Source organism: Halichoeres trimaculatus, unplaced genomic scaffold (genome assembly GCF_033239565.1).
Source record: "Halichoeres trimaculatus isolate MK-OKI-2021-1 unplaced genomic scaffold, fHalTri1.1 fHalTri1_scaffold_22, whole genome shotgun sequence".
NCBI lineage: Eukaryota > Metazoa > Chordata > Actinopteri > Labriformes > Labridae > Halichoeres > Halichoeres trimaculatus.
The window spans coordinates 341,902-350,000 of record NW_027437200.1 but is presented as its reverse complement, the minus strand read 5'-3'; the positions used below and the strand labels follow the sequence as shown (position 1 = coordinate 350,000).

The following is an 8,099-nucleotide window of genomic DNA, read 5'->3' as shown; positions in this document are numbered from 1 at the left end:
GCAAAATAAAACAAATGACCTCTTTACATGGCAATACTGATAAAATTTGATTTCAGCATGATGTCTGTGAGCCTACATGAGGAGTCACAGGACTATGTCAATGATGAGGAGGAAGCCAAGAATCTCATTAACAGCAAGTTAGTTCACAGATCTAACAAATGCACCTTTCAGACCGTATCACCGTTGGCATTATTTTATTTTCAGTTGTGCTCTGTCTTTGTTTCAATACAGAATCAACTTTGAAGAGAACGTTTCACCTCTGCAGTCCATCGGTGAGGAAGACTCCTCTGATGATGACTTTGTTCCATCAATCTACATAAGGCAAGAGATGAGTCACAAGCTACTTAGTAAAAATGTTTTCCTTGGTATGACATAATGGATTCAATTCTTCCATCTGTCTAAAACCCTCTTTAGTTTGATTCCTTTTTGCAAAGCATTCTTCTCAAGTATGTCATTATATAATAGGTCCAATAAAAAAAAAAAAAAGCTGTTGTGTGAACATTTTTTGTTATCATGTGTCAATTTCCTTTTTTATTTCATGCAGAGCAGGGGAAGCGCTTCGTAAGCCTTTTCAAGTAGAACAATTCAGGCCCCGTTTACACGGAGACTCTCGCAACGATTCTTCCTTTGCGTTTTCAAAAGCCACCCGCGTTTACATGAGGACGGCGTGAAAACGATCCGCGTTCATACGACTCCAGGAGGACAAGTCTCCTCTTCTGCTCTTTCTTTTTCTGCCGTTTTGTTGTGTGAGACGGTCAGCAATCCAACCATAACGCGCATTACCGCCACCTACTGGCTCAACTGGAAATGTGGCTGAACGGGGAGCCTTCACCTGAAACTGCGAGTGCGCATGCGGTGACGTCAGCGTATCACCCTGAGACACTCCGCTTTGTGTTTACACGAAGCTGGATGGAGGAGCGGATTCAGATCTTTCCACTCTGGGGAGCGTTTTCAAAAGTTTGCGTTTTCACTGAAAACGCCCCCCCCACCCCAGGAGGGGGGGTGCTGAGCGTGCCTCCTCACTGGGGCTCGTCTGGATTGTCACTTGTGGATCCTGGGTCCTTCTGTTCAGGGAGCCGTTCGGTGCTACTCCCGTGCCCTCGCGCTGTTGTGGGTGGTTTGGCCTGGCCCTTACTAGCCCTACCTCTTAATTGCACTTCATCACTCACACATTGCACTTTTGTTTGTATTTTCACTTTCGGGCACATTCATAACACTTAGGGTTCTGGGGGTTGGGGTAACAGGGGGAGCGACCAGCTCGACCCCTCTGTCTCTCCCGTCCTCCTGTTTTAACTGCACTACATACATTACTTGGAGTAGGGAAGGGGGTGGTTGGGGGGACTGGAGGGCGGGCGCAATCTGTTTTAGGCTGTGGCCACTTTCTGCTCCCCTCCCGCCTGCCCCACCGATCCTTTGTTTTTAATGCGACACAACATCCACTTTTTTTGGCCAGGCAGGGAAAGGGGGGGTTGGTGGACCCCACTCGACCTGTTGGGGGGGGGTTGGTGGTATAGGGTTTGTCACAGGCATAGGCTTGGTGCGGCTGTGGGAGTTGGGCCTCGCTGGTTATGACATTCCGGGGGCGGGTGGCACCAGTGGCTTCCTTGGGGTGGCTGGGCTCCGGGAGCTGCGACTGGGGGCCTTGGCATGGCGGGCTCCCTGTGGGGTGCTGTCCTGTGCAGGTTGCCGGGGGGGGGGCTACCCTGTTGCTTGAGCAGCGGTCTCCAAGGCCTCCCATGCCCTCGGATTTTCTGGGGGACGGGCCGTGACCTCCATCCCACCGCTACATGCCCACATCTTGCCCCACCTGGCCTGGCTGTGGTTCGTGGCCTCCCCTCTGGGGAGGGGTCTGGTCCTGGGGGGGCTGGCTCTTGGGTGGCTTGGGGCCTCCGGCCTATCGCAGGGAGCGTGTGGGTGGCTGGGTGCTGGGGGTGGGGGTGGCTTGGGGCCGGGCGGATGGGTGGTCGGGGAGGGTGGGTGCTATCTGCAGGGGGGCCGCTGCTCTGGGCCCTGGGTGCTGTCTTTGGTATCGGCGGGGAGGCAGGTCTGTGCCCCCTTGAGTCCTGGGGTTGTCCCTGGGCCTGGCGGTTTGGGGACTGTGTGGGGGGGCACGGATGCCCTGGTGGCCAGGGGGGCGCCCGTGGCTGTGTTTTACTTACTTGGATATTCGGTGACCACCTCACACGCATGCAGGTACTCAAGCTTCTGTCAAGACTAACTAAAAGATATGATAGATCCCGTCAGACCATGCTGAGTTAGGTACTATTACACATCTTCTCACATCCTGTGATGCATGCCACTTCATCTTCTATCCACGTAGGCCCACACTCCCCACACTATCAAGACCCCACATTTCTGGTGTCCCTGGTTTCGTACAACCTTTACTTCCTGCATTGCATTAGCCCAGCAACAACAATAGTAGACGTTTGTCCTCCCTTCTGTTTGTCTTGTCTCGAGACAAGGGGAAAAAAAAAAAAAAAAAACTTCCTAAGGGATTAATTAAGTTTCTATCTATCTATCTATCTATCTATCTATCTATCTATCTATCTATCTATCTATCTATCTATCTATCTATCTATCTATCTATCTACCTTAAAGGACTCTGGCTTCTGGTTTGATTCAAGTGAATATCTTTTCACTACAGTAAATGAGGTTTACTTAATTTTTCTTCAACTTAAACGTCGTAAAAAACTAATAATGGAGACACCAAAATTTCGCAAAACTTCTCAAATTTGTATAAAAAGTTGATGTGCTCTCATGAGGTGATTTTCAGAGAAGTTTATCAGAAAAAAACACAATGGAAACACCTTTAACGCAAAAACATGTCACGTTATGAAAACAATGCATACATTTCACAAACGGACTCTGGCGTTCATACTGTAACAGCTCTGCTGTTAGTTCTGTGTTCAGTGCAGATGTTTGTGTTTTTGACCGTCAGTAAGAAGGCATCATGACGGCTGTGAGCGGGTTAGAGTCAGAGAGCAGCAGGAGGGAGGGACGGAGGTGTGTGTGAGTAAGATCTCACTCAGTGTGTGCGTATGTGAGCTGGAGATGATGATTTTCATTCAGTGTTTTGTTCGGGCCTATTTTGAGTTAGCGTGATCACAGCTGGCGGTTTGACCAGTGAATAAAATAGTAATGTCTGGACAGACGTTATGCCTTACTTGACTCAAGTTGTGCATGATTCTAGTCGAAATGGAAACACCGGCAAGGCGCAATTGTACTTCAGAAATAGCACTTTTATTTTGCAAAAAGGTGTAATGGAAACACAGCTACAGAGAGAGAGAGAAGGAGAGGACAAGCTACAAGCTTTACTACTTATAAAGATCGCACATTGTAATGATCGGCTCTCTGTGTAGTGTGTCTTTAAATGCTTTTGGGTTACCATGGTGATGTATACAGACGTAACGACGTAACACACACACACTTCGAGGAGTTTTCCCGGGATCAACATGCTGTTCGACATTTTGTTTTACCCTCACAAAAGTGTGCTTAGAAGATCACATGAAGAATGTCTGATCTCTCCTGCAAACAATAAACTTGCAGTGTGACGGCAACGAGCTGTTTTGAGTCGTGTTTTCGACCCTTCTAACCCGGGGAGACCACCCTCCTCACTACAACATGTTCTGACCTGACACTCTTTTCTTGAAAATTCTTAAATTACCTTAGCCCAGGCATGGGCAAACTACGGCCCGGGGGCCACTTGCAGCCCGTTAAACGTTTTAATCTGGCCTGCCGAACTTGAAAAAATCAAATGAAATGACAGTCTGCTGCTGTCTGATCTGCTCTCAGATAAACCAAGAAACATCAAAGAAGGTGATTAAGTTTCTTTTTTTTTTTTACACCTGTTCCCCGAGCTATGACTCATTTCATGTGTAATGGCTTTGTGCCTTAATTTCTCTTCCGCAGCGCCCTCTCATCTGTAAAGAGGCTGCATTTAGGAAAAACAGAATTAAAGTTTACCAATGAGTAATTCTATAATGGCTCACTTCATGCGTAACGGCTTTGTGCCTTTATTTTTCATCCTCAACGATCTCTTATTATTAAAGGAGCCGCCTTTAGGATCATAAGAAATAAAATATAGGCTTTAATGACTTCAATATTGGCTCACTTACTGTGACATCAGGTGTGAAAACACCAAATTGTGTAATGAGACCTTCTCCTACATTGCGCAGCACGTTTTTGGTTTATTTGTGTTATTTAACCCCTCTTCACGTCAGCCTTAATACTCCTTCACCACCACAGAAGCACTTTGGTTAATCAGATGTGTGCTGATCGGTTTCATGACTTTGATCAGGGCTCTAAATTCGTAGACCAGGCGCAAACGCAGGCGCACCTGCCCTGCGTCGGGCCTCTCCGCGAGGACAGGGTGTGACCGGTGGACTTTGCAAGTTTCCTGCAGTGCCAAGAGCGGCGCATCCACGCCTCCCTAAATGCCAGAGGGGAGGAGAAAAGCCGTGAGTGGGTTTAACACAGCTGAGCGCTGTTTTCACCAATCAAATGTCCGCCTCTCCTCGCCTTTGAATGCACTGGGGCCAAGGTGCAGCGTCTGATTGGTCTGATTGATCCCCACCGCAGCGGAAAGTGTGCTCAAAAGAGCCGGTAGCGGAGACGGTCAGAGCCGCTGTCCCTGCAGCAGGAGAATGACAGCACATCGGAGGACACGAAGCACCGTGTGGGCCAGCTCCTCTCTGATGTTTCTTGGTTTAACTGAGAGCAGATCAGACAGCAGCAGACTGTGCACTGACTGTCTCATTGAACACAAGGGAGTGCGCAGAAGCGCGCGGATTACGTGGAGTGGATCGTCAGCGATCTGTTACTTATATAAAAAAGAAGCTCAGGAACATGTCTGTATAAACCTTCAATGTGAGTTATTTGTTTTTATATAGAGATGTTCACGTTTAAAATCAAAATATCACACAAACAATTTTGACACAATCTTATTTTATTTTATTTTTATTTTTTATTTTTAAACCAGGACAGAAAAACCGTGTTTTTCTATTTTTCTGTAATTCCGTTTTTCCATTTTGGTTCTAAAACAGAAAAACAAAAAAACAAGTCTGTTTTTAAATTTTTTTTTATTTTGTTTTGAAAAAGAATAACGAAAGAACGAACCATACACGGATTAAAAATCCCATTATGATTCCATTCTCTCATATTCTAATTTTAATTTCAAAACAAAATCAAAATAGCGAAAATATTCTGTTATTTGTTTTCTGATTTTTGATTTGAAAACAAAAAATTGAATAACAAGTTGTTATCCGTTTTCCAATTTTGGATTCTAAAACGGATATGAATGAATGATACCTTGATAGTTACCAAAGCACTCCATCCATCTGCTCGTGGTCCGGCCCCTTTGTCAAATGTTAGAACCCATTGTGGCCCACAAATCAAAAAGTTTGCCCACCCCTGCCTTAGCCCGTGGGTCATGCCAGGCAAATTTCTTGGATTTTTCAAAAGTAAGCAAGTCCCAGTGGCTTAGTTGCGGTTGGCTTTACATTATAGCACCACTAGCATCAAGAATGTCCTGTCGAAGCGACGGTTTTGTTTCAGCTGACTGATTAGGTTTAAAGTATTGGAGCTGCTCCCTTTTCCTGCTCATGGACCTTTCCTGGAATAACTTTCTTCTTCAGAAACTTTTAAGAAGTCACACACACTCGACTCCATGTTTTCTGTTTTGAAGCGTCAACATGCTGTGCTGTGCTGTGCTGTGTTGTGATGCATTTAGGGTGTAGAGGTCTTAAAAGCCTCTAAATATAGCGCCAAATTAGCTACAACACTCAGTCGCAGTTTTACCCACTGCTGTCACCAGAGCTCACACTAGCCACAGTTACATGAGGAGTTTTTTTGTCTTTCCGAATGGAATCTTTCTGAATGACTTTTCTGAAAACAATACTATACATAGAAAGGAATATTCCAATCACTGGTCTACATGCCCGGCTATAATCAAACAGAATAGTCAATGGGGCATGTGCAGAAAAATGTAAACATCACGTGATTTATCAAAGAACGTCTCTAATTGTGTCTTACATCATATCTGAGCATGCGCCGAAAAAACGCTCCCTAACAATTTTCCGTTTGAGTGGTTACATGATACCTCAATCGGTTTGGGTAAAGGAATATTCCACCTCCATAAAACCGATTAAATGTCCATTCGGATTGGCACTTTTCTTTCAGAATGAGGTGTATACAAAGGTTATATTCTTTCCGTTTGAGCAAATAAACCAAATGCAAGCGGAATATGTGGGTCCATGTATACGTGGCTACAGAATCTAAAGTGTTCCCATATAGCAGAACCAAACAACGCCACAGGTACGTCCTCTAACTCTTTTCTCTCCACTCGCCATGTATACAACACAACACTAATATCACTATTGCTAGATGCTGCCCAGTTGGTTATGGCTGCCTGTTGCAGCAGCTCTGTCTTCTTAGTCTGTTTCTTCCATATCTTTGTCACAATCTTTGCATTTGGAGTGGGTTATTACTTTGTATGGCTCATTTGTTGGTCATGGACACCAAACTTTTTTTGTCTTCAGTGATATTTTTAATACTTTTGCTCCTGTGTTTGTCTTGAGAATCCTACATGTAACCATGGCCACATTGTTTACAAGTGAAATCAGCTGTTAGCAGCCTGTAGCATGTCAGTGCTAACTGGCGTAAGGCCTGATGTCTTCGCACAAGGTGAGGAGAAGGAGGTGAGGACGACGTGCTGGTTCTCAGGTGCGTGCTAAGAAGTGACGACATGGACCTGTCCTTCCACCCGTCATTATTGGGAATGTAAGATCTATCTCCAATTAGATGGACAAGCTAGCCATGCTTACCCAGGAACAGAGGGAATACCAGAAGGCAGAGTAGCATCATGCTATTCAAAGACATGGCTAACGGAGCTAACACCAGACCCTAAAGCCACATTGGAGGAACTTCACCTGCTGTGAGCAGACAGGATCCAGGAGACAGAGACTGAACAGACTGCTGAAGAAGCTCAGTCCTGGACCCTGTGGAGGTGAAGGATGGCTGACTGGAGAATGATGGACAAGCTGTTATCTATTTTGTTGTGGACCTATTTGCACGTTCTGGACACTTCCTAACTTTTGTTTTCTTGATTGCTGCTGTGACACCTCCGGAATTTCCCCTCCGGGATGATTAAAGTATTTTCTCTTCTCTTCTCTTATCTTCTCTTCTCTTCTCTTCTCTTCTATTACACATGCCTCCCTACCATTGACTGTATAAAACATGGACGTAGCCTGTGCGACTTCACCTGTCTGTTCCTGAAACCCTCAAATGAAGCCAGTACGCTGAGGCAACCACAATTGCTATGACGCCTGGTAAATGGAAAATGGTAAATGGACTTGAGCTCATACAGCGCCTTTTTAGTCATGGACTACTCAAAGCTGCTTTACAACACAGGTCACACTTACCCATACACACCCATTCGCACTCTCATTCACTCACTGATGGATTGCAGTTTTTCTAAGTTAGATATCCACCAGTATATCTAACACATTCACGCCCTTTCATGCCCATTCACACACCACCACCACAGACGCAGCAGTGGGAGCAACTTGGGGTTAAGTGTCTTGCTCAAGGACACATCGCCATGTGTCGCCCTGCGCTGGGCTTGAACCTGCAACCTTCCGATCACCGACCAAGCCAACTGCGCCACTGATGTCTGCTGAGTTTTTTCTTGAGCAGCTACAGGGCGCCCACCGGAAACTACAGGTGCAGTTCATTTGTTAAACTGTGTCAAACTGTAACTGTAACAGAGTGCTTGCAGCGCTGACACATGGAGTCAAACGCATCACTGAAGAGGGTTGATGGATGAACATCTAAAACGTTTTAAATGACACGCAATGTAAGAGGTACACAGTTGTTGAGGATGTTCCTAAAATCTATAACATCATGAAGATGGCTGATGTTACATCATAAACACCAGTAGGCCACCCAGCTCTGTGTTCCATCCCTGCTCTAGATGAAACGTGTGCAGGTCTTCACCAGTTCTTCACCAGACTTGCAGAAACAATTAGGTAATCACAGAAGGATCTCCTAACTGGGCCTCAAACACCAAGGTCTACCTTTTTACCGGCCTCTAGAGGGCTGGC

The 8,099-nt window shown here is 45.7% G+C and overlaps 1 protein-coding gene across 1 annotated transcript in view; it reads right to left on the bottom strand.

The window, feature by feature from the left end:
- Positions 1 to 8,099, bottom strand: part of shroom4 (shroom family member 4) — a 180,218-nt gene that overhangs the window by 70,586 nt on the left and 101,533 nt on the right. The window lies entirely within an intron of this gene.